General features: G+C 37.2%; 1 pseudogene; it reads left to right on the forward strand.

Annotated features, from left to right (window-relative positions):
* The window catches only part of LOC128638901 (sulfotransferase 2B1-like), a 114,603-nt pseudogene that overhangs the window by 55,320 nt on the left and 31,692 nt on the right, over positions 1-27,591 (forward strand).

The raw sequence follows: 27,591 nt of genomic DNA on the forward strand, positions 1-27,591 counted from the left end.
ATCCATGTATTAATAAAATCATATACAAACAAGATAAAATCATATATCAAAACACATATAAATATAGAATCAGTCAGAATTGTAGAAAATATACAGCTATTAGGTACAGAGGTGATAGAATAACCTCTCTCCAGGATGTTTATAGAATAATAAGTTTGTGTCCACACATGTGTGAAAAAAATCTCCTGTGGCAAATAAACAAAGTCTCAGTGAAGTAACTAAATCCAATTGTGAAAAAATAAGAATATTAAAATCCTCTGTTCCGGTGAAGAAAATATATAAAAAATAAAAATCAATTCACAGAAATAAAAAATGTGTCAATTGTGTGAATAGTGAAAAAATAATCCTATATGAAAAAATACTAAAATTTAAAAATAAAAATAGAGAAAAAATAATATCCTATAATGTAATACTCCTTGGTTATAGGAGGAGTCCTTGAGCCTACAAGTGATACTGTGATCCAAAAGGTTATAGTGAATCAAAAATAGAACAAAGAAATTCCCAGTGTTAACCTGTGGAATACAAAAAAACAAAAAATAGTGCAAGATTGCTAATAATGTCATAAAAACAAATGAAATGAGGCTTACCATGAATAGCCAACGCGTTTCGGCCTTTCCTTAGGACTTTCTCAAGACTGTATTCATGGTAAGTCGCATAAGCCTCTTTTAAATTCTATTGTGTCCAATCATTGACGCTGCTAATTTGCGCCAAAAATTGGATTTTTGAACCGGAAGTGATACTACTCGGTTCGTGTAGTTACCAATCTTAAGAATGTGCTTAAACAAGTATTGTAAATGTGTGTACATATGTTTAAAATAGATGTTTTCTCTGCTTTAGGTGCTCCTAGTAGTTACTTGTATGTTTCTCACTTTTTGTTTGCCTCATAATACCGGAAGTGACGTTGTGTATGATCGCGTCACTTTCGTTTACTGTTATACCAATCTTTTTCATAGATAAGCTCCTATTGGTTACCGCTCTTACGTCTGGGTTTGTGAGCGTCTTTGTCTCCAAACGATGCGGTTGTGGCAGTTTGGTTTCACTTCGTCAAACCGGAAGTGGTGTAAGTATCGATTACGTCACTTCCGGTGACAGGGGTGAGGGTTATGTCACTCCAAATATCCAATGTGTGTGTTATGGTCCTGGCTCGAAAAAATTTGTCTAACATATTTCGAATGTTATGATTCTTAGTTGTCCCTAAAGGTTGGTGGATATATCTGTCTGAGAATATAGATAAAAAGTTATATAAAATCATGTGTCTATTTCATTCAATATGTACATTAAGTTGCTTATAATTTTGTATGTGCAGTGTATTTAAAATATCTACGATTTAAATTCCAAAGGCTGCTAGTGTCAGTTACAGTAAAATATCTGAGAGGATTCAGGTAGACATATGTAAAATATGTATGTTAGAGGTCGGGCATACTTATAAAAACTTATTAAAGATGTGAGAATAATGACAAAAAATGGTAGTGGTGATCATCTGTATATTAATTCTGAGTGCTACAAGGGATAAGGTAACAATATGATAGAAACCTACATATTGGTTCTAAGTCTTTAATAGATATGAAAAATGTTAAAATGTGTCTCCATAATTCAATCACTAATTAGTTAAAAAGACTGTGCTTGACAAATGAGCAGTGGTATTAACTTAACGCTTGATGGATAGTGTGGTTCCCTATAGATAAAAAAAATATAATAATATTTTTTAATATAATTGATATAATAATTATTAAATAAATTTAAAATTTATGTTTATATTTATATTTCTAGGATTTCGCTATCACAACCTTTCCCACCTCAATAAATGGGAATGTAAGTAGTGTATAGCTGACTTCAGCTTTCAAACATATATTGGTAAAACCAAGGTGATCCATCTAAATTTGAATGATATTCTACATTTATGGTCCAGGGAGTGTATAACTTCATTTGAGCTAGTATGATAATACATGCAGAAAAAAGAAGAACTAAACACCCTCTTTCATGAGTATGTGTGTGTAGATTATCTCAAATTAAATAAGTGTGAGAGGTCTTCTTTGTTATTAAGACCTCTGGGGTATAAGCAATCAAGATTAAAAATCCATCTTGATTCCTCAGTCAGTAATCTCTTCTCTTGATCGCCTCCTCTCCAATTGGGAGTTACTAATTGTATACCCATATAGCTAAAATCCTTCTGATTTCCCAGGTGTCGATTGGTAAAATGTCTGTATAAGGGAGTTTCTATGTTCTTATGCTTTATTTGTAGTAGATGTTCCCTTATACGATCTTTCAGGGGTCTAGAATTCTGCCCTACATATTGGAGGCCACAACTGCACTCTATTAAATAAACCACCCCCTTACTGTTGCATCTGATATGGTCTCTTATAAGATATTCAGTCTTACTATTATGTGAGGTGAATTATTTTGTTTTAATGCCCCTTTCGCATGCTTTGCAATTTGGGCATGGGTAGAACCCTCTAATGTCTCTACCATATATATCCCTCGTTTTGTTTCTTGACATTCTTGGTATACTTAGTGATAAAATATTCTTTAGATTATCACATTTACGGTAGATGAATTTCGGTCGTTCTGGTAGTCTTTCTCCCAATATCTCGTCATCCAAATAAAATCAGCCTTTATTGGGTATCAAGTTAAAAGGAGCACAAGAAACATAAAATCAGCTAGCTGGTCTTACATGTTTCGACAGGTGCCAAAATCATAGACCTCACAATGGACTAATCAGCACAGTTTAAGAACACATTCAAGTAATTTCATTGGTTGGTTGCTAATCGGAGGTTAACACACCTCCAATGCAACATTTAAACAAACAGGTACAATATTATTATTACTGCTGTCAGATCTTTATACAATTCCAGGTATGAGTAGTATAGTGATTATACATATGAAAATGGTTTTTGCATATTAACAATGAATGACAAGAAAACAAAAACAAAGCCAAAAATGTGTTTAGTATCTACCAGTACAACTACAAGAAGGTGTTAAATTGTACAATTATGCAAATAATGCACATAAGGACTCTGGAGAACAAGGGAAGAAGAAAAGAGAATGAGAATGCTATATATCATTACAAGCCTACATAGTGAACTGATTCAATTTGATTCAATTCAATTTTATTTTATTTAATTAAAGGGACACTGAACCCAATTTTTTTATTTCATGATTCAGATAGAGCATGACATTTTAAGCAACTTTCTAATTTTCTCCTATTATCAAATTTTCTTTATTCTCTTGGTATCTTTATTTGAAATGCAAGAATGTAAGTTTAGATGCCAGACCATTTTTGGTGATCAACCTGGGTTGTCCTTGCTCATTGGTGGATAAATTCATCCACCAATAAAAAAGTTCTGTCCAGAGAACTGAACCAAGAAAAAAGCTTAGATGCCTTCTTTTTCAAATAAAGATAGCAAGAGAACGAATAAAAATTGATAATAGGAGTAAATTAGAAAGTTGCTTAAAATTGCATGCTCTATCTGAAACAAAAGAAAAAATTTGGGTTCAGTATCCTTTTAACACCTATGGGTTTACGTCTGAGAATGACACAAAGAATATCACACAGTTGAAACTAGTGCATAAATAGATACATTGAATTAATTATATTATATACAGTGATCCACAATCATTCTATTTCCAGTGGTTTATTATGTCATACTCAGAATTTAAACCCCTGGGCAATTGAGTATTCAGTTTGAAGATCCAAAAGACCTCTTGTTTAGACAATAGTTGTTCTCTATTGCCACCTCTTTTGAGAGTTCTCACTGTCTCAATTGCCCTCCATTTGAAAGTGTCAACATTTTTTCTGATGACAGTCCAAAAAATGTATAGATAGTGCAGAACAGCGCTTATCATTACAGTAATGTAACCCAAGTGTTCACGAATACTTGACCTTACAGTTCTAGTGGTCATACCTACATACTGTTTTTTTATGTGCTGTGCATTCTATAAGGTACACTACATAGCATGTTGAACAATTAATACATCCCTTGGTGGCAAAATGTTGTCCCGTAACACAGGAGTAAAAGTCATTACCTGTGGTTAAATAATCACAGGATTTGCACCTCACATTGCCACATTTGTAGGAACCATTAGTGCTTAGCCAAGAACTTGTGGAGGGCATTATAGTAGGAAGTTGGCTGGGGGAAAGTAAATTACCCAATGTTAAGTTTTTAGAAAATACACATCTGCCGCCACCCTCAACAACTTTTTTTAGATCTTTATTACCATTTAGTAATGGGAAATATTTTCTCACTATGTCACATATAGCATGATATTCGGATGAATACTTAGTTATAAACAGTGGCTGTAGATCCTGTCCCCTCTTTGGTTTTGGTAGAAAAGTATCTTCACGTTTGACATGGAAATTTCATTTGAAACCTTTCTAAATAGATTAGTAGAGTAACCCCTATCTTTAAAACGTTTTTCTAGGAGCTTGCTCTCCTTCTCAAATTCCGTATTATCAGTGCAAATCCATTTAGCTCAGATAAGTTGTCCCTTAATAACCCTTTTTTAAACATAATTAGGATGTGCGCTTTTAGCATGTAAAATGGTATGACCTGATATAGGTTTATGAAAGAGAATGATATTTATCTTTTTTGGTAGATGTTGACCCTGTCAGCTTGAGATCTAAGAAATTAGTGCTGTATTTATTCCACTCATAGGTGAATTTTACTCCAAATCCTCCTCCATTGAGGACCTCAACAAAATTGGTAGCATGTGCCTCATCCGACCCCCAGATGAATATGAGGTCATCAATGAAGCGTCTGTAGAATAAAATGCTTTTCTGATAAGAATTGATAGATGCATAAACAAAGAAACATTCTATACAATTCATGAATATATTAGCGTATGAGTTCGCAAATTTTGCGTCCATTGCTGTTTCCTGTTTCTGCAGATAAAAAGTTCCTTTAAACTGAAAAAAAATACGTTCCAACAAAAACCTTGTAACCTTTAGCACATATAGGCCTCTAGTTATCAATGTCTGTCGGACCTGATCCGACAGTGCGGATCAGGTTCCGACAGACCTCGCTGAATACGGCAAGCAATACGCTCACCGTATTCAGCATTGCACCAGCAGCTCACAAGAGCTGCTGGTGCAACGCCGCCCCCTGCAGACTCGCGGCCAATAGGCCGCCAGCAGGGAGCTGTCAATCAACCCGATCGTACTTGATCGGGTTGATTTCCGGCGATGTGTGTCCGCCTGCTCAGAGCAGGTGGACAGGTTATGGAGCAACGGTCTTTATGACCGCTGCTTCATAACTGCTGTTTATGGATCTTGATACATATGCCCCATAGTATTGTGTTAAGATCCATACCACTGTAGAGCTCTAAACAAGTTTGTAGTGCATACAGGCCCTTTTCATGTGGTATACTGGAGTAAAGTGAGACAAAATCTATTGTCAACCAGCTGCACTTGTGTGTCCATTCAAAATCCTGTAACATTGTTAAAATATGTGTAGTGTCCTATATGTATGATAGCATATTAATGACAAATTGTTGTAAAATTGAATCTAGCAATTCAGACAGTGGTTCTAATAGATAACCAATTACAGAAACAATAGGTCTCCCTTTAATTTGTTTGAGACTTTTGTGGACCTTTGGTAGATGATGGAATATGGGGATAACTGGGTGGTCTACCAATAAATATTTAGCTGTTTCAATATTTATTATTCCCAAACATACTCCATCATCAACCAAAACTCTAAGTTCAGTTTGAAAATGTCTTACTGGTTACTATGTAAAATAGTATATGTAGTATCATCTCTCAACTGTCAGTAGGCTTCATCAATACACTACCACCTTTTTCAGATTGGCGTATAACTATAGAGTTATTTTGTTTCAAAGAATCTATAGCTTGTCTTTCTCGCAATGTTCAATTATTTTTGATACATGGTTTGCTATTTGACAATGAGGTGAGATCTTCTACCCCTTTTTTATGATATATTTCCAATGCTTTCCCTCTATTCTGTATAGGGTAAAAAATTGAAGACCTTTTAATAGAAGGATGGTGTACACTTCCAACCTCATTGCCACTTATAGCAGATTATCGTTCTAATTCTTCCAAATTGCTGATGCTGCATGCATCCTAAAATGTCAAGTCTTGTCTTTCCTGGCAAGAATGTCATTAATGAAAGAGTTGTCTTCTTTAAAATATTTTTGAGGGTTATTTTCCTGATGAATTTGTTTACATCTAGGATGGTGTGGAACAAATTAAAGCTTCTAGTTGGACAGTACCCTAATCCATAGCTAAGAACTATTTTCTCTGTATCAGTCAGATTATAAGAGGAGAGGTTTATTATATTAGTTACTTAATCTAATTCTTGGTTTCCCTCAGTACATATCTGTGTTGATTTTTTACTTTGGTATTTGAGCCCTTTCCTCCCCCTTTCGATTGCTTCTGAACAGTGTGAAAAACCTGGGTCTTAGGTTTATTTTTTAAAATAGGTTCAATAGATCCTTGTGACTGTACAGAAGTAGTCGGTTGTGGTGTGTTTTTTGTTCTCTCACTTGTTTATATGTTTTGGGTTTAGCACCAAGATCTTTCCATTCAGTATTTAACATGATTACATCAGTGTTAATAGCAGAATCATTTGAGTTCACATTGGTCATCTCCAGAGGCAGACAATCCAATTGAGGTGGTATCCTCATCTGTAGTATCCGCCTCTGAGAATGACACCTTTTTAGAATTATTAAATTGTTTGCCTCTATGATGGGATTTAGGTGGAACATCATTGTTAGTATCATTACCTTTGTTGTTTTGATTAGAATTACTATTTTTCTTGTTAGAATTGACCCATCTTTTATGATTAATTCTATGCCATAGGAAAACCTGACCTGTGCTATAATCTTTCTGATCACGTAGAAATTTGATGTGTTTGTGTTGGATTATTTTTTGTTTTGATATCTCTATGGTTTCTTTTAATAAATTATCAAAAATACTATATTCCATCAATTCTTCAAACTTATTAAATTCAATTTGTAGGCTAACAATATCAGTCCTAACTTTACTTAGCTATTCTGTTTTGAATTTAACCAACATTACCATTAATCTAAGTGAGCATTCAGATAAGATATCATTTCACTCATTAGCAAAGGACACATCATTGACTTCAAATGTGGGAAATGATCTCACTCTTAACCCACGAGGAATCATTTAAATACTTGTTAAGTATCCAGGTGTCTAATTTCAGGCGAGTTTCTTTAATTCTTAAAAGTTCAGTTGAATGAAACAAATCACCCAATCTAATATCTGAAGACTCAGATGCAAAAAACTCTTCCAAGTCAAAACCTTCCAAATCATCGTCATTCACAGCTTGTAATGAGTAATATTGGACAGTCTCATGTGCTCCCTCCATTCTTAAAGAGATACAAAAAAGTGGCTTGTGCAGTAAATATAATGTCAGATAGACAAAGTGGCCCCCTGTAATTGATGGCAGAATCCGGGTGATCAGAAACAAGGATAATAATGAACGGCATAAAGCTGAAGTCTCATAGAAGGGAAAGGGACTCCTTGCAATCCCAATAATGCTAGAATAATAGAGAAGATAATTTCCTGGAAACTCCAAAAAAATAAAATCAGCCTTTATTGGGTATCAAAAGGAGCACAAAAAACATAAAATTAGCTAACTGGTCTTACGTGTTTTGGCAGGTGCTGTAATAATAGACCTCACAATGGACTAGTCAGCAGAGTTTAAAAACACATTCAATTAATTTCATTGATTGGTACAATATTATTATTACTGCTGTCAGATCTTTATACAATTCCAGGTGTGAGTAGTATAGTGATTATACATATGGAAATGGTTTTTGCATATTAACAATGAATGACAAGAAAACAGAAACAAAGCCAAAAATGTGTTTAGTATCGACCAGTACAACTACAGGAAGGTGCAGAAATACATCAAATATGCTAAATTGTACAATTATGCAAATAATGCACATACTGACTCTGGAGAACAAGGGAAGAAAGAAGAGAGAATGAGAACACAATATATCATTACAAGCCTACATAGTGTATACATTCTTGAACATAGAGGTAAGAAGGCCATAAGGGGAATCTACCAATTATATCATATGTATAGAACCTAACCCTGGTCAAGCTGTATTGTGCACAATATATATACAATAGTTGAACTGATTCAATTTGATATAATTTGATTCATTTAATTAACACCTATGAGTTTAATTCTGAGAATGACACAAAGAATATCACACAGTTGGAGCTAGTGCATAAATAGATATAAGGAATTCATTATATTATATACAGTGATCAATAATTGTTCTATTTCCAGTGGTTTATTATGTCATACTCAGAATTAAAACCTCTGGGCAATTGAGTATTCAGTTTTTAGATCCAAAACACCTCTTGTTTAGACAATAGTTGTTCTCTTTTGGAAGTTCTCACTGTCTCAATTGCCCTCCATTTGAAGGTGTCAAATTGTTTTCTGATGACAGTCCAAAAAATTTATAGATAGTGCAGAACAGCGCTTATCATTAGTAATGTAACCCAAGTGTTCACAAATTCTTGACCTTACAGTTCTAGTGGTCATACCTACATACTGTTTTTTATGTGCTGTGCATTCTATAAGGTACACTACATAGCATGTTGAACAATTAATACATCCCTTGGTGGCAAAATGTTGTCCTGTAACACGTGAGTAAAAGTCATTACCTGTGGTTAAATAATCACAGGATTTGCACCTTGCATTGCCACATTTGTAGGAACCTTTAGTGCTTAGTCAAGAACTCGTGGAGGGGGTTATGGTAGGAAGTTGGCTGGGGGAAAGTAAATTACCCAATGTTAAGTTTTTAGAAAATACACATCTGCAGCCACCCTCAACAACTTTTTTAGATCTTTATCACCATTTAGTAATGGGAAATATTTTTTCACTATGTCACATATAGCATGATATTCGGATGAATACTTAGTTATAAACAGTGGCTGTAGATCCTGTCCCCTCTTTGGTTTTGGAAGAAAAGTATCTTCACGTTTGACATGGGAAATTTCATTTGAAACCTTTTTAAATAGATTAGTAGAGTAACCCCTATCTTTAAAACTTTTTTCTAGGAGCTTGCTCTCTTTCTCAAATTCCGTATTATCATTGCAGATCCGTTTAGCTCTGATAAGTTGTCCCTTAACAACCCCTTTAAAAACATAATTAGGATGTGTGTTTTTAGCATGTTAAATGGCATTACCTGATAAAGGTTTATGATCCGGCTTTGCTAGTAAGTTCACTAATTTATTGCCGGTGGGGATTACCCTCAGGACTAATGGAGACCCAGCTTCCCGCTTCTGAGGAGAGGACCCACCACATCCACTTTAACGGTAGTGGGCTGTAGGGGACTGTGCTGCTGACAATGATCTGTTGGTGCCGACATATTGGGTTTAAGGTTCCGTTTATCCAGATTGTGCACTTCCCCTGGGTCTCAAGGTATATCTCCTCTCCAGTGTGGTGTGCCTGATACACAATATCTAGTAGCTTCTTCAGTCTCATATGCTGTTCGCACATGCCATTTCAGGTCTACAGCCGCTCTCAGCACCTCAGTAAGTGTGTGTTGATGGGCATCCAAGGAAAGAAGTAAGTTGTGCAGCATAGCTATAATTTGCCTCTCCATAGTGTAGCTTAAGGCTGGGTTGATGTATAAAAGGATGTACCTCTGATAGCAGTGACAGTGCATAGGTGTTCTCTAAGATGGCGGCCTACTCCATGCAGCAAACACAGCAGGCCAAAAGATCTTTGTGTCGTTATAGCAGCTAGCACTTTGTTTCAGTGGCCTATAACGTTTGCCCTGTATTCTAGGACTTAATGAGTAGAAACATTGAAGTATAAGATTCCTCAACTTGCTTAATATGTGGCTAGATTATGAGTTTTACTTTATGAGCGTCTCGGTACTAACTTGCAAGTTATTTCCACCGCTCACCTCCCTATAGCGCTGCTATTACAGCTTTTCAAAAACCCGGCGTTAGCAGGCAATATAGCAGCGTTGAGCTCCATTGAGCTCCATACCGCACTTAAATACCAGCGCTGCTTTGAGCTGGTTTTACGTGCTCATGCACGATTTCCACATAGACATCAATGGGGAGAGCCGGCTAAAAAAAAGCCTAACACCTGCAATAAAGGAGCGTAAAGCTCCGTAACGCAGCCCCATTGATTCCTATGGGGAAAAAAGTTATGTTTAGACCTAACACCCTAACATAAACCCAGAGTCTAAACACCACTAATCTGCCACCCCCGACATCGCTGACACCTACATTATACTTATTAACTCCTAATCTGCCGCCTCTGACATCGCTGCCACCTACATTACACTTATTAACCCCTAATCTGCTGCCCCCAATATCGCAAACACCTACATTATACTTATTAACCCCTAATATGCCACCCCTAACATCGCCACCTACCTACACTTAGTAACCCCTAATCTTCCGCCCCCAACGTCGCTGCCACTATACTAGTTATTAACCCCTAAACCTAACCCTAAGTCTAACCCTAACCCTAACACCCACTAACTTGAACATAATTAAAATAAATCTAAATAAAAATTACAATTAATACCTAAATAATTCATATTTAAAACTAAATAAATGCTTACCTGTAAAATAAACCCTAAGCTAGCTACAATATAACTAATAGTTACATTGTATCTATCTTAGGTTTTATTTTTATTTCACAGGCAAGTTTGTATTTATTTTAACTAGGTAGACTAGTTAGTAAATAGTTATTAATTATTTACTTACTACCTAGTTAAAATAAATACAAATTTACCTGTAAAATAAAACCTAACCTGTCTTACACTGACACCTAACCTTACACTACAATTAAATAAATTACATTAATTAAATACAATTAACTAAATTACATAAAAAAACAAACACTAAATTACACAAAATAAAAAAGAAATGATCAAATATTTAAACTAATTATACCTAATTTAATAGCCCTATCAAAATAAAAAAGTCCCCCCAAACTAAAAAAAACCTAGCCTAAACTAAACTGCCAATAGCCCTTAAAAGGGCCTTTTGCAGGGCATTGCCCCAAAGAATCAGCTCTTTTACCTGTAAAAAAATACAAACAACCCCCCAACAGTAAAACCCACCACCCTCACAACCAAACCCCCCAAATAAAATCCTATCTAAAAAACCTAAGCTCCCCATTGCCCTGAAAAGGGCATTTGGATGGGCATTGCCCTTTAAAGGGCATTTAGGTCTTTTTCAGCCCAAACCCTAAGCTAAAAATAAAACCCACCAATAAACCCTTAAAAACACCTAACACTAAACCCCGAAGATCCTCTCACTTACAGTTTTTGAAGACCGGACATACATCTTCAACGAAGCCGGGAGAAGTCTTCATCCAAGTGGCAATAAGTCCTCAACGAAGCCGGGAGAAATCTTCATCTAAGCGGCTAGAAGTGGTCCTCCAGACGGGCAGAAGTCTTCATCCAGATGGCATCTTCTATCTTCATCCTTCTGACGTGGAGCGGCTCCATCTTCAAGACATCTGACGCAGAGCATCCTCTTCATACAGTCCCAGCCATACACTTAAGGTTCCTTTAAATGACGTCATGTAAGATAGCGTCCCTTGAATTCCGATTGGCTGATAGAAATCTATCAGCCAATTGGAATTAAAGATGAAAAAATCCTATTGACTGATGCAATCAGCCAATAGGATTGAGCTTCAATCCTATTGGCTGATCCAATCAGCCAATAGGATTGAGCTCGCATTCTATTGGCTGATTGGAACAGGGACGCTATCTTGGATGATGTCATTTAAAGGAACCTTCAGTGTATGGCTGGGACAGTATGAAGAGAATGTTCTGCGCTGGATGTCTTGAAGATGGAGCCGCTCCGCGTCGGAAGGATGAAGATACAAGATGCCGCCTTTATGAAGACTTCTGCCCGCCTGGAGGACCACTTCTTGCCGCTTGGATGAAGACTTCTCCCGGCTTTGTTGAGGACTTCTTGCCGCTTGGATGAAGACTTCTCCCGGCTTTGTTGAGGATGGATGTCCGGTGTTCAAAAATTGTAAGTGGATCTTCGGGGGTTAGCATTAGGTTTTTTAAGGATTTATTGGGTGGGTTTTATTTTTAGCTTAGGCTGCAAAAGAGCTAAGTGCCCATCCAAATGCCCTTTTCAGGACAATGGGGAGCTTAGGTTTTATAGATAGGTTTTTATTTTGGGGGTTTGGTTGTTTGGGTGGTGGGTTTTACTGTTGGGGGGTTGTTTGTATTTTTATTACAGGTAAAATAGCTGATTTCTTTTGGGCAATGCCCCGCAAAAGGCTCTTTTAAGGGCTATTGGCAGTTTATTTTAGGCTAGGGTTTTTTTTATTTTGGGGGGGCTTTTTATTTTGATAGGGCTAATAGAATAGTATATAGTAGTGTAATTAGTTTAAATATTTGATAATTTCTTTTTTATTTTGTGTAATTTAGTGTTTTGTTTTTTTGTAATTTAGTTAATTGTATTTAATTAATGTAATTGATTTAATTGTAGTGTAATGTTAGGTGTTAGTGTAAGACAGGTTAAGTTTAATTTTACAGCACATTTGTATTTATTTTAACTAGGTAGCTAATTAATAGTTAATAACTATTTACTAACTAGTCTACCTAGTTAAAATAAATACAAACTTGCCTGTGAAATAAAAATAAAACCTAAGATAGCTACAATGTAACTATTAGTTACATTGTAGCTAGCTTAGGGTTTATTTTATAGGTATTTAGTTTTAAATAGGAATTATTTAGTTAATGACAGTAATTTTTATTTAGATTTATTTTAATTATATTAAAGTTAGTGGTTGATAGGGTTATACTTAGGGTTAGGTTTAAAGGTTTATAACTTTATTATAGTGGCGGCGATTTTGGGGGCAGCAGATTATGGGGTTAATAACAGTAATGTAGGTTGCTGCGATGTTAGGGACAGCAGATTAGGGGTTAATAATATTTAACTAGTGTTTGCGATGCTGGAGTATGGCGGTTTAGGGGTTAATATGTTTATTCTAGTGGCGGCGATGTTGGGAGCGGCAGATTAGGGTTAATAATTAAATTTTAGTGTTTGCGATTCGGGAGGGCCTCGGTTTAGGGGTTAATAGGTAGTTTATGGGTGTTAGTGTACTTTTTAGCACTTTAGTTATGAGTTTTATGTTACGGCTTTGTAACATAAAAGCCATAACTACTGACTTTCAGTTTACGGTACAGATCTTGTAGTTATGGGCTGTACCGCTCACTTTTTGGCCGGGCAGGCAAACTCGTAATACCGGCGCTGTGGAAGTCCCATTGAAAAAGGACTTTTTGAAAGCTGCGGTAGTTACATTGCGTCACAGCCAAAAAAGTGTGCGGTACAGATATATCTGCAAAACTCGCAATAGCAGCGGTAGTGAAAAAGCAGCGTTATGAAGCTTTTTCACTCATAACGCAAAACTCGTAATCTAGCCGATGATGATTTATTCGAACAAACAGCAGGAGCTCGGGAAAGACACATCTTACTGCTTCAGTTGCTGGCTCCACCCCCCATGTTACAGGATTTTGAATGGACAGACAAGTGCAGCTGGTTGACAGTAAATGTTGTCTCACTTTACTCCAGTATACCCCATGAAAAGGGCCTAAATGCACTACAAACTTGCTTAGAGCTCTACAGTGGTATGGATCTTACCACAATACTATACGTGCTAAAGGTTACAAGCTTTTTTGTTGGAAAGTAATTTTTTTCAGTTTTGAAGGAACTTTTTATCTGCAGAAACAGGGAACAGCAATGGACGCAAAATTTGCGAACTCATACGCTAATATATTCATGAATTGGATAGAACGTTCCTTTGTTTGTGCATCTATCAATCCTTATCAGAAAAGCATTTTATTCTACAGACGCTTCATTGATGACCTCATATTCATCTGGGGGTCGGATGAGGCACATGCTACCAATTTTGGTGAGATCCTCAATGGAGGAGAATTTGGAGTAACATTCACCTATGAGTGGAATAAATACAGCACTAATTTCTTAGATCTCAAGCTGAGAGGGTCAACATCTACCAAAAAGATAAAGAGCAGTCTCTTTCGTAAACCTATATCAGGTAATACCATTTAACATGCTAAAAGCGCACATCCTAATCATGTTTTTAAAGGGGTTGTTAAGGGACAACTTATCAGAGCTAAACGGATCTGCACTGACAATACGAAATTTGAGAAAGAGAGCAAGTTCCTAGAAAAACGTTTTAAAGATAAGGATTACTCTACCAATCTATTTAAAAAGGTTTTAAATGAAATTTCCCTTGTCAAAAGGGAAGATACTTTCCTACGAAAACCAAAGAAGGGACAGGATCTACAGCCACTGTTTATAACTAAGTACTCATCCGAATATCATGCTATATGTGAAATAGTGAACACATATTTCCCATTACTATATGGTAATAAAGATCTAAAAGAAGTTGTTAAGGGTGGCTGCAGATGTGTATTTTCTAAAAACTTAACATTGGGTAATTTACTTTCTCCCAGCCAACTTCCTACCATAACCTCCTCCACAAGTTCTTGGCTAAGCACTAATGGTTCCTACAAATGTGGAAATGCTAGGTGCAAATCCTGTGATTATTTAACCACAGGTAATGGCTTTTACTCACGTGTTACGGGACAACATTTTGCCACCAAGGGATGTATTAATTGTTCAACATGCTATGTAGTGTACCTTATAGAATGCACAGCACATAAAAAACAGTATGTAGGTATGATCACTAGAACTGTAAGATCAAGTATTCGTGAACACTTGGGTTACATACTAATGATAAGAGCTGTCCTGCACTATCTATACATTTTTTGGACTGTCATCAGAAAAAATGTTGACACTTTCAAATGGAGGGCAATTGAGACAGTGAGAACTTCCAAAAGAGGTGACAATAGAGAACAACTATTGCTTAAACAAGAGGTCTTTTGGATCTTCTAACTGAATACTCAATTGCTCAGGGGTTTTAATTCTGAGTATGACATAATAAACCACTGGAAATAGAACGATTGTGGATCACTGTATATAATATAATTATTTCATTATATCTATTTATGCACTAGCTCCAACTGTGTGTTTTTTTGTGTCATTCTCAGACTTAAACCCATAGGTGTTAATTAAACTAAAAGACATTTTATTTAATCATATTATATCAAATTGAATCGGTTCAACTATTGTATATATATTGTGCACAAATCAGCTTTACCAGGGTTAGGTTCTATATATATGATAGAATTGGTAGATTCCCCTTATGGCCTTCTTACCTCTATGTTCAAGAATGTATACACTATGTAGGCTTGTAATGATATATTGTGTTCTCATTCTCTCTTCTTTCTTCCCTTGTTCTCCAGAGTCAGTATGTGCATTATTTGCATAATTGTACGATTTAGCATATTTGCACTCTCTTTTATGCATTGCTGCACCTTCTTGTAGCTTTACTGGTCGATACTAAACACATTTTTAGCTTTGTTTTCTTGTCATTCATTGTTAATATGCAAAAACCATTTCCATATGTATAATCCCTATACTACTCACACCTGGAATTGTATATAGATCTGACAGCAGTAATAATAATATTGTACCCGTTTGTTTAAATGTTGCATTGGAGGTGTTAACCTCCGATTAGAAACCAACCAATTAAATTACTTGAATGTGTTCTTAAACTGTGCTGACTAGTTCATTGTGAGGTCTATGATTACGACATCTGCCGAAACGCGTAAGACCAGTTAGCTGATTTTATGTTTTTGTGCTCCTTTTAACTTGATACCCAATAAAGGCAGATTTTACTTTTTGGAAGTCTCCAGGAAATTATTTTCTCTATTTTAGTAAATATACACACATACTGTATATACATATATATGAACTTAGTTGAATAGTTAATGATTACAATGGACATGGAAGCATTACCACATAAAGGGCTAGATTACAAGTGGAGCCCTAATTTAATGTGCGCCAGTAAACGGGCAAGTTAAATAACCAGCTATTACTAGTGGTTGGTTAAAGCTACTGCAAGCTTGCAGTGGCGATTTGCTCTCTGAAAATTAACCAGCGGTCAGACCTCTGGTTAATTTTAAAAATGTCCCCAAATTGCCCCCAAAATACAGTGTAGTGTGCCTTAATAAAAAAAAAAGAAGCATTTTTATTTTATTAAAAAATAACTGCAAGAAGCAGTTATAAGTGGTTAAAGTGAGCAGGTGTGGGGTGTTAGAAAAAAATGGCACTGAAAAGTGCATTTACATTGCAGTCTATGGGGACTGTGTTAAAACTGCAAATATATAGTATGTATATGCTTATATACATATATATATATTTATGTGTTAATATGTGTATATACATAAATAAATATATATGTATATATTTATTCTTATACTGTACATATATATTTTTAATTTGCCCATCACTGTGCAACTTATTCCCTTTGCTGACAGCATCAGAATGAGGATCCCATTGGAGCCTATGGAAGCACGCTCTCGTGAGCGCAAAGCTTTCATGCATTACGCTTTACCTATAATACCAGCCCACATTTGCTTGTGCTAGTATTACGAGTGGAGCACAAATATCTTGCTTGCAAAAGTGCAATTTAATAATCGCTCCACTTGTAATCTGGCCCAAATTGTAATCCGGGTTACAAAAGATGCAAAGGAAGAGAACATAAATTTGATACTAGGGGGCATATTTATAAAGCTCCGTATGGAGCTTGATGCCCCGTGTTTCTGGCGAGCCTTCAGGCTCGCCGGAAACACAAGTTATGAAGCATCGGTCTAAAGACCGCTGCTCCATAACCTGTCCGCCTGCGTGGTGGACAGACATCGCCAGAAATCAACCCGATCGATTGGCCGCAAATCTGCAGGGGGCGGCATTGCACCAGCAGTTCACAAGAACTGCTGGTGCAATGATAAATGCCAAGAGCATATGCTGTCGGCATTTATCGATGTGCAGCAGACCTGATCCGCAATATCGGATCATGTCTGCTTGCACAATGATAGTTCGGCCCCTAGAAGTCATATAAAAACTGTCTTACAACTGCATTCTCTATCTAAATCATGGTAGCTATTTCGAATTCCCTTAGAAGGTAATACAACATTGGATAAGTTTTTTTCGAAAGGATTACAATATACATAGTATGAATGTACCTTATCTTTGCTATCTTAGGCCTAGATTTGGAGTTCGGCAGTAGCCGTGAAAACCAGCGTTAGAGGCTCCTAAAGCTGGTTTTGGCCGCCCGCCGGTATTTGGAGTCAGTGATTAAAGGGTCTAACGCTCACTTTTCATCCGCGACTTTTCCATACCGCAGATCCCCCTACGCCATTTGCGTATCCTATCTTTTCAATGGGATCTTTCTAACGCCGGTATTTAGAGTCGTTTCTGAAGTGAGCGTTAGAGCTCTAATGACAAAATTCCAGCCGCCTGAAAATAGCAGGAGTTAAGAGCTTTCTGGCTAACGCCGGTTCATAAAGCTCTTAACTACTGTACCCTAAAGTACACTAACACCCATAAACTACCTATGTACCCCTAAACCGAGCTCCCCCCACATCGCCGCCACTCAATTAAAATTTTTAACCCCTAATCTGCCGACCGCCACCTACGTTATACTTATGTACCCCTAATCTGCTGCCCCTAACCCCGCCGACCCCTGTATTACATTTATTAACCCCTAACCTGCCCCCCACAACGTCGCCGCCAGCTACTTAAAATAATTAACCCCTAATCTTCCGACCGCAAAGCGCCGCCACCTACGTTATCCCTATGTACCCCTAATCTGCTGCCCTAACATCGCCGACCCCTATATTATATTTATTAACCCCTAATCTGCCCCCCTCAACGTCGCCGACACCTGCCTACACTTATTAACCCCTAATCTGCCGAGCGGACCTGAGCGCTACTATAATAAAGTTATTAACCCCTAATCCGCCTCACTAACCCTATCATAAATAGTATTAACCCCTAATCTGCCCTCCCTAACATCGCCGACACCTACCTTCAATTATTAACCCCTAATCTTCCGAGCGGAGCTCACCGCTATTCTAATAAATGTATTAACCCCTAACGCTAAGTCTAACCCTAACACTAACACCCCCATAACTTAAATATAATTTACATCTAACGAAATTAATTAACTCTTATTAAATAAATGATTCCTATTTAAAGCTAAATACTTACCTGTAAAATAAATCCTAATATAGCTACAATATAAATTATAATTACATTGTAGCTATTTTAGGATTAATATTTATTTTACAGGCAACTTTGTAATTATTTTAACCAGGTACAATAGCTATTAAATAGTTAAGAACTATTTAATAGTTACCTAGTTAAAATAATAACAAATTTACCTGTAAAATAAATCCTAACCTAAGATATAATTAAACCTAACACTACCCTATCAATAAAATAATTAAATAAACTACCTACAATTACCTACAATTAACCTAACACTACACTATCAATAAATTAATTAAACACAATTGCTACAAATAAATACAATTAAATAAACTAGCTAAAGTACAAAAAATAAAAAAGAACTAAGTTACAAAAAATAAAAAAATATTTACAAACATAAGAAAAATATTACAACAATTTTAAACTAATTACACCTACTCTAAGCCCCCTAATAAAATAACAAAGCCCCCCAAAATAAAAAATTCCCTACCCTATTCTAAATTAAAAAAGTTACAAGCTCTTTTACCTTACCAGCCCTGAACAGGGCCCTTTGCGGGGCATGCCCCAAGAATTTCAGCTCTTTTGCCTGTAAAAGAATAAATACAATACCCCCCCCCAACATTACAACCTACCACCCACATACCCCTAATCTAACCCAAACCCCCCTTAAATAAACCTAACACTAAGCCCCTGAAGATCTTCCTACCTTGTCTTCACCATACCAGGTTCACCGATCCGTCCTGGCTCCAACATCTTCATCCAACCCAAGCGGGGGTTGGCGATCCATCATCCGGTGCTGAAGAGGTCCAGAAGAGGCTCCAAAGTCTTCCTCCTATCCGGCAAGAAGAGGACATCCGGACCGGCAAACATCTTCTCCAAGCGGCATCTTCGATCTTCTTCCATCCGGTGCGGAGCGGGTCCATCTTGAAGCAGGCGACGCGGATCCATCCTCTTCTTCCGTTGTCTCCCGACTAATGACGGTTCCTTTAAGGGACGTCATCCAAGATGGCGTCCCTCGAATTCCGATTGGCTGATAGGATTCTATCAGCCAATCGGAATTAAGGTAGGAATTTTCTGATTGGCTGATGGAATCAGCCAATCAGAATCAAGTTCAATCCGATTGGCTGATCCAATCAGCCAATCAGATTGAGCTCGCATTCTATTGGCTGTTCCGATCAGCCAATAGAATGCGAGCTCAATCTGATTGGCTGATTGGATCAGCCAATCGGATTGAACTTGATTCTGATTGGCTGATTCCATCAGCCAATCAGAAAATTCCTACCTTAATTCCGATTGGCTGATAGAATCCTATCAGCCAATCGGAATTCGAGGGACGCCATCTTGGATGACGTCCCTTAAAGGAACCGTCATTAGTCGGGAGACAACGGAAGAAGAGGATGAATCCGCGTCGCCTGCTTCAAGATGCACCGGATGGAAGAAGATCGAAGATGCCGCTTGGAGAAGATGTTTGCCGGTCCGGATGTCCTCTTCTTGCCGGATAGGAGGAAGACTTTGGAGCCTCTTCTGGACCTCTTCAGCACCAGATGATGGATCGCCAACCCCCGCTTGGGTTGGATGAAGATGTTGGAGCCAGGACGGATCGGTGAACCTGGTATGGTGAAGACAAGGTAGGAAGATCTTCAGGGGCTTAGTGTTAGGTTTATTTAAGGGGGGTTTGGGTTAGATTAGGGGTATGTGGGTGGTGGGTTGTAATGTTGGGGGGGGGGGTATTGTATTTATTCTTTTACAGGCAAAAGAGCTGAAATTCTGGGGGCATGCCCCGCAAAGGGCCCTGTTCAGGGCTGGTAAGGTAAAAGAGCTTGTAACTTTTTTAATTTAGAATAGGGTAGGGAATTTTTTATTTTGGGGGGCTTTGTTATTTTATTAGGGGGCTTAGAGTAGGTGTAATTAGTTTAAAATTGTTGTAATATTTTTCTTATGTTTGTAAATATTTTTTTATTTTTTGTAACTTAGTTCTTTTTTATTTTTTGTACTTTAGCTAGTTTATTTAATTGTATTTATTTGTAGCAATTGTGTTTAATTAATTTATTGATAGTGTAGTGTTAGGTTAATTGTAGGTAATTGTAGGTAGTTTATTTAATTATTTTATTGATAGGGTAGTGTTAGGTTTAATTATATCTTAGGTTAGGATTTATTTTACAGGTAAATTTGTTATTATTTTAACTAGGTAACTATTAAATAGTTCTTAACTATTTAATAGCTATTGTACCTGGTTAAAATAATTACAAAGTTGCCTGTAAAATAAATATTAATCCTAAAATAGCTACAATGTAATTATAATTTATATTGTAGCTATATTAGGATTTATTTTACAGGTAAGTATTTAGCTTTAAATAGGAATCATATATTTAATAAGAGTTAATTAATTTCGTTAGATGTAAATTATATTTAAGTTATGGGGGTGTTAGTGTTAGGGTTAGACTTAGCGTTAGGGGTTAATACATTTATTAGAATAGCGGTGAGCTCCGCTCGGAAGATTAGGGGTTAATAATTGAAGGTAGGTGTCGGCGATGTTAGGGAGGGCAGATTAGAGGTTAATACTATTTATGATAGGGTTAGTGAGGCGGATTAGGGGTTAATAACTTTATTATAGTAGCGCTCAGGTCCGCTCGGCAGATTAGGGGTTAATAAGTGTAGGCAGGTGTCGGCGACGTTGAGGGGGGCAGATTAGGGGTTAATAAATATAATATAGGGGTTGGCGATCTTAGGGCAGCAGATTAGGGGTACATAGGGATAACGTAGGTTGCGGCGGTTTACGGAGCGGCAGATTAGGGGTTAAAAAAATATGCAGGGGTCAGCGATAGCGGGGGCGGCAGATTAGGGGTTAATAAGTGTAAGGTTAGGGGTGTTTAGACTCGGGGTACATGTTAGAGTGTTAGGTGCAGACGTAGGAAGTGTTTCCCCATAGGAAACAATGGAGCTGCGTTAGGAGCTGAACGCTGCTTTTTTGCAGTTGTTAGGTTTTTTTTCAGCTCAAACAGTCCCATTGTTTCCTATGGGGGAATCGTGCACGAGCACGTTTTTGAGGCTGGCCGCGTCCGTAAGCAACTCTGGTATCGAGAGTTGCATTTGCGGTAAAAATGCTCTACGCTCGTTTTTTGGAGCCTAACGCAGCATTTGTTTGAACTCTCGATACCAGAGTTAATTTTATGGTGCGGCCAGAAAAAAGCCCGCGTAGCGTTAACAGCCCTTTTACCGCCAAACTCCAAATCTAGGCCTTATTATCCATGAACCATAATTTAACAGAGAAATAATGTATAATTTAGACTAATATATGTATAATGTGATGTGTACTAGGTAAATGCTGTACATTTTAACAATAGAGTGACCAAACATCATTAAATCTACCAGTCATGTAAATCTAAACCTATATAGAGTACCATTATCAATTATACATATTAAAGGGCCATTACAATCGAAACATCACATGCTCTTATTTACTAGACCAGTTTTTCTCAACTCCAGTCCTCAGGACCCTTAACAGGCCAGATTTTCATTATATCTGAAGGGTGAGAGCAGGTTAGTAACCATGGTAATTGATCAGCTGATTATTTCACCTGTGCTCTAGTTAAGATATAATACAAATATTTGGCTTGTTAAGAGTCCTGAGGACTGGAGTTGAGAAACACTGTGCTAGACCATGTCATTTTAAGACTAGCAACCCTAAACCTCTATGTGTTTTACTGTTGCAAAGGGGTTAAACACATAGTAGAAGCACAACTCACGATCCCCAGAGCATTGTTGGCCCTGAGCGGAAACTATCGCTGATCCAATCAGCAGCACTAGTCGCACAACCCAGCTGTTTAACTAGTGCTGCTAATTGGTTAAGTAGAATTTTTCACTCAGAACCAGCATTGCTCTGCAGATCCCGTTCAGTACTTCTATTCTGTGTTCAACCCCTTTGCAGGAGTTAAACACATATAGGTGCAGGGTTGCAAGTCTTAAAAATATCCATTTAAGTAATTATATGTGACTCCTTTACATTTTATACTACTTTCTTTTTTTAAGACACTTTTTTATTAATATATTTTATAATAATCTATTTTAATTTTGTAGCAATAAATTAAAAGTAAGATTGCCTTTCTTTTGTTTTTAGCCCTGTATAGCTCTTGGTTTGACCATGTGAGAGGATGGATGCAAATGAAGGGTGATAACAGATTTTTCTGCATTACATATGAGGAGCTCCAGCAGGTAAATTAAAATAAAATGATGCCCCAATTCTACATACTACAGCATTAAAGGGACAGTCTACTCCAAAATATGTAATTGTTTAAAAAGATAATCCCTTTATTACCCATTCCCCAGTTTTGCATAACCAACATGGTTATATTAATATACTTTTTTTTCTCTGTGATTAACTTATATCTAAGCCTCTTCTAACAGTCCCCTTATCACATGGCTATTTATTATCTATTGATTTGCATTGTAGCCAATAAGTGCTGTGTCCTGCACAACTCCACGGGAAGAGAGCACAATGTTTTCTATATGGTCCACATGAATTAGCAGTCTCTTGTTGTAAAAAGCTAATAAAAAAAGCATGTGAGAAGAGGCTGTCTGTAGTGGCATAGAAACAGGCAGAAATATAGAGGTTTAAATGTTATAAAGTATATAAAAATAACAATGTTGGTTGTACAAATCTGGGGAATAGGTAGTAATGACATTGGGGCCTATTTATGAAAGCGTCAACCAAAAATATGCTGGAATTCCACATCATAATTGTTGCGAAATTGATCCAACCTAGTTATCAAAGCAAGATTGGCATCAGCCCCCCACATCGCCAAAAACTAAATTAAGTTATTAACCCTTAAACCTAACAACCCCTTAACTTTAACCCTTTGAGTGCTAAGCACTTTCTCACCTGGGTGCTAAGGTTTTCTTAAAGGGTTTTTATTTAATATTTTTTAAAATATTTTTTTTTTACTTTTTTATTTTATTTATTTCAGATCCCCAAGACTTACACCGTTGGAAAGGTTAGGCGATTACCTTTCCAACGGTGGGTCTTGGGGGTCTGTAGCTGCTTAGATGCCTGAGATACAGGCTTCTAAGCAGCATGCCCCCTGCTCCTATATTTAACATTGTTAATGTTAAATAAAGTTGCGCGGTGACGTCATCACGTTTATTATGCATGACATCACCACGCAAAACGGAAGCCCCGGCGATGCCTTTCATTATGAGGCACGGATCGCCAGGGTAGGAGCGGGTGGGAGCCCCCAGATCTCCCTCAAGTTGGGAGAGTGCTAGTGACGGCTCTGAGCCGTCATTAGGACCAGCGTGGAAAACTCTGTGACGGTTCAGAGCCGTCATTAGCACTCAAGGGGTTAAATTAAAATGACAAGATCCGTATCTTAATATAAATTAAAACTTACCTGTAGTATAAAATAAACTAATTTTAAACTATGAATTAACATACCCTAACTATTATTTTAAAATTAAATTAAACTACCAATTAAATAAACTAAATTGCATATTAAAAAAACCTAATACTAAAATTATTTAAATATACAATTAAACATTATTTCAAAGTACTAAATTACCAAATCAAACAAACACTAAGTTACAAAAAAAATAACAAACACTAAATTACAAAAAATAACAAACGAAATGATCAAAATAAGTTTTTTTTACACCCAATCTAATAGCCCTATAAAAATAAAAAATAAAAAAGCCCCCCCCCCAAATAAAAAATACCCTAGCCTACAATAAACTACATTGCCCCAAAGATATCAGCTCTTTTACCTGAAAAAAAAAATACAAACACCCCCAACAGTAAAACCCCCCACCCAACCAACCCCCCCAAATAAAAACCCTAACTCTAAAAAAACTCTAAGCTACCCATTGCCCTGAAAAGGGCATTTGGATGGGCATTGCCTTTAAAAGGGTATTTAGCTCTTTTGCAAGCTCAAACCCTAATCTAAAATAAAAACCCACCCACAAATTTAAGAAACTCCTAACACTAACCCCCGAAGATCCACTAAAAGTTCGGAAGTCCCGACATACAGGCGGAGAAGTCTTCATCCAGGAGGCGATGTCTTCATCCATCCAGGTGGAAGAAGTCTTCATCCAAGCGGCATCTTCTATCTTCATCCCTGCAGCGTGGAGCGGGTCCATCCTGAAGCCATCCGATGCAGAGCTCCTCTACTTACGGTCACCGCCGTAAACTGAAGCTTCAATGCAAGGGATGCGATTCAAGATGGGGTCCCTTGCATTCCTATTGGCTGATTTGAGTGTTAAATTCAAATCGCTTGGATGAAGACTTCTTCCGCCTGGATGGATGAAGACATCGCCGCCTGGATGAAGACTTCTTCACCTGGATGTCGGGACTTCAGAACTGTAAGGGAATCTTCGGGGGTTAATGTTAGGATTTTCTTAAATTTTTTGGGTGGGTTTTTATTTTAGATTAGGGTTTGGGCTTGTAAAGAGCTAAATGCCCTTTTATAGGGCAATGCCCATCCAAATGCCCTTTTCAGGGCAATGGGGAGCTTAGATTTTTTAGATTTTATTTGGGGGGTTTGGTTGTGTGGGTGGTTTTACTGTTGGGGGGTGTTTATATTTTTTTTTCCAAGTAAAAGAGCTGATATCATTGGGGCAATGCCCCACAAAGGCCCTTTTTATTTTGATAGGGCTATTAGATTAGGTGTAAAAAAAATTATTTTTGATAATTTCGTTTGTTATTTTTCGTAATTTAGTACTTTGTAATAATGTTTAATTGTATATTTGCTAGATTATAGAGAACCGAGAAAGCACACAGAGTCTCTATAGAAGTGCGCAAATGATCACAGCATATGGTTAATGGCGGATTCGGCAAACAGAAATCCAGGCAGCTCTCTCAGGGATGATGGGTGGACAACGGGAACCTGTGGATAACAGATAGAAGAGGCGCCTCATGGGACAAGTATCGTTTTAGACAGCAGAGGGACACACATAAGCGGCGAACCCCCCACACAGAATGTTACTCACAAGAGCGGCGGTACAAACGTGTACCCAGACAGGCAGGACGGAACCAAAGGTCGCCCGTCAGACAGGCGTAAACTCAGTACGCTAGGCAAACGTCACTCAGCAGGCGGCGTCAGAGTAAACCCAGCAGGGGAACCAATAGAGTCGAAGGGAACTCGACACAGCGGACCTCCAAAGGGGATCCGGAACGTAGCAAAAATCCTCCAGCGGCAATGGTAATAGAAAACAGGCAGGTGTGATGTGCTCAAAGATACATTTATTGAGTACAAACAGATAAAAACAGGCGTACAGCAACGCGTTTCTCAACAAATAGTCGTTTCATCAGGCTGATACTAATACATGAAAATACCTGCTCTATTTATAACACACCTGTGTCAATCACAGAGCTCCTACTACTGACACACCTCCAGGTGGACATGACTGGTGATAGAATGTGAATCAAGTAGGAGGTGTCCCTGGAGCCGGAGCTAAGGATGAACTACCAACAACAAATAACATACACAAATATTTCATACATTCTGAATTATATGTTTGTGATTGGTCTGTCCTTACAATAAATATACGCATTCAGATCATACATTTAATAGATATTATTGTAACAATATGCAACATATGAAAAATTAAAAAATAAATAAAAACGCTCACATATTAAAATCGTAGTTTAATAAAATCTAATAATGTATCGTAAAAACCCAGTGTCATTAAAAGATTTGGACCGGAAGATAAAAATGAATAAATAGTAATCCAGTTTGGCAGATGGGGCTGAGTAATGTTTAAAATAAATAATAGATAATAAATCAAATAAATCAAAAAATAAAATAAAAATTAAGAAAGGTGTTTGTTAAAAAGTGAGGGGGAGGGGGGAGGGGGAAAGAGCGATCCTTAAATAATATAAGGATAAAACTAGGAGGACCAACGATAAAATACCATGTCGAAGTTCTATATATGGATCTATTTAGATACAACTCTAACGGATGGCCCTAATTGGTGGATATTGAACTCGTATGGATATAGGTAGGGTGACTGAATAAAACTCTGACAAATGACCCTAATTACCGATAGTCGTACTCATAAGGACTATAAGCACCAGAGACAAATAAATTATACAGTATTAATCTTAGTCATTGACTATACTAAATGCTCAAATGCAAATAGAAAAATATAAAATAGAGAGTAATAAGTATGGATTAAATAACTGGATACAGCTCTAGTGCTTGGCCCTAATTAGTGGAAGGCTGCTAGGTCAATACACAAGTTTAGCCCATCAGGATGCATACATTTCAGGACGTGGATCCAATACGTTTCTCTTTGTCTTAATCTAAAGTACCTATTATAGATGTAAGATTTAGGTATATGTTCTAAAGGGGTCACGGAGAAGCAATTAGTATCACCATTGTGCATAATGTTGCAATGTCTAGAGACACTATGGTACTTATAATTCTTCCTCATATTACGTTTATGTTCAGACCACCTTATGCTGAACCGCCTACAGGTTCTGCCCACATATTGGATGCCACACAAACAGGTGAGTAGATATACAACAAAAGTTGAAGCGCAAGAAATATGTCCAATAATCGAATAAGATCTATTAGTGATAGTAGATCGAAAAGTTTTTTGTTTGGTATCAATCGACTGACACATCTTGCATCTACTCGCTCTACATCTGAAAGCACCAAACTTTGGTGCAATAGACTTCGGTGTTATGAGGGCTGGTTGTCTCTTATGTTTAACTATCTTGCTGGGAGCAAGCAGGGTCTTTAAAGTAGGAGCTCTCCTATAAACCACTTTTGGTTTGGTACCTATCGACTTACCTAAAATGGGATCCTTAGTTAGAATATCCCAATGTTTGGCCAGCACCTTTCTAATCAATACATGATTAGAATTAAATTGCGTGATAAAGAGGGGATTTTCATCATAGTTATTAGTTACTTGTCCCAAATGTTTATTAGAATTGATAAAATAATCATTCCTATCATCTAATCTAGCCCTTCTGTAACCTTGGTCTATGATACTAAGTGGATAGTTCTTTTCCAGAAAACGTTCCCTCAAGACCTGACTTTGAAAATCAAAGTCAGATAACGTGCTGCAATTGCGGCGAATACGTTTGAACTGACCATATGGTACGTTCTGTTTCCAGGCATGAAAATGACAACTTTTGAAATCCAAATAGCTATTACAGTCAACCGTCTTGAAATAGGTTGTACTGGTCACCTTGCCTTCATTAAAGCTCAAGTGCAGGTCCAAGTAAACGATTGATTTAGTATTGATTGAACTCGTGAAGGTCAAACCCCTATCGTTTGAATTCAAATAATCCACAAAAGAAGTGGCTGAGTCCTCATTGCCCCTCCATATAAATATCAGATCGTCAATGTATCTGCCATAGAATACCAGGCTCGCCCCATAGTGTGAGTCATAAATATAACGCTTTTCAAAATGACCCATAAACAAATTCGCGTAACTAGGGGCGAACCTGGTACCCATGG

This window comes from Bombina bombina, chromosome 8 (assembly GCF_027579735.1).
Source record: "Bombina bombina isolate aBomBom1 chromosome 8, aBomBom1.pri, whole genome shotgun sequence".
In the NCBI taxonomy this organism is placed as follows: Eukaryota; Metazoa; Chordata; class Amphibia; order Anura; family Bombinatoridae; genus Bombina; species Bombina bombina.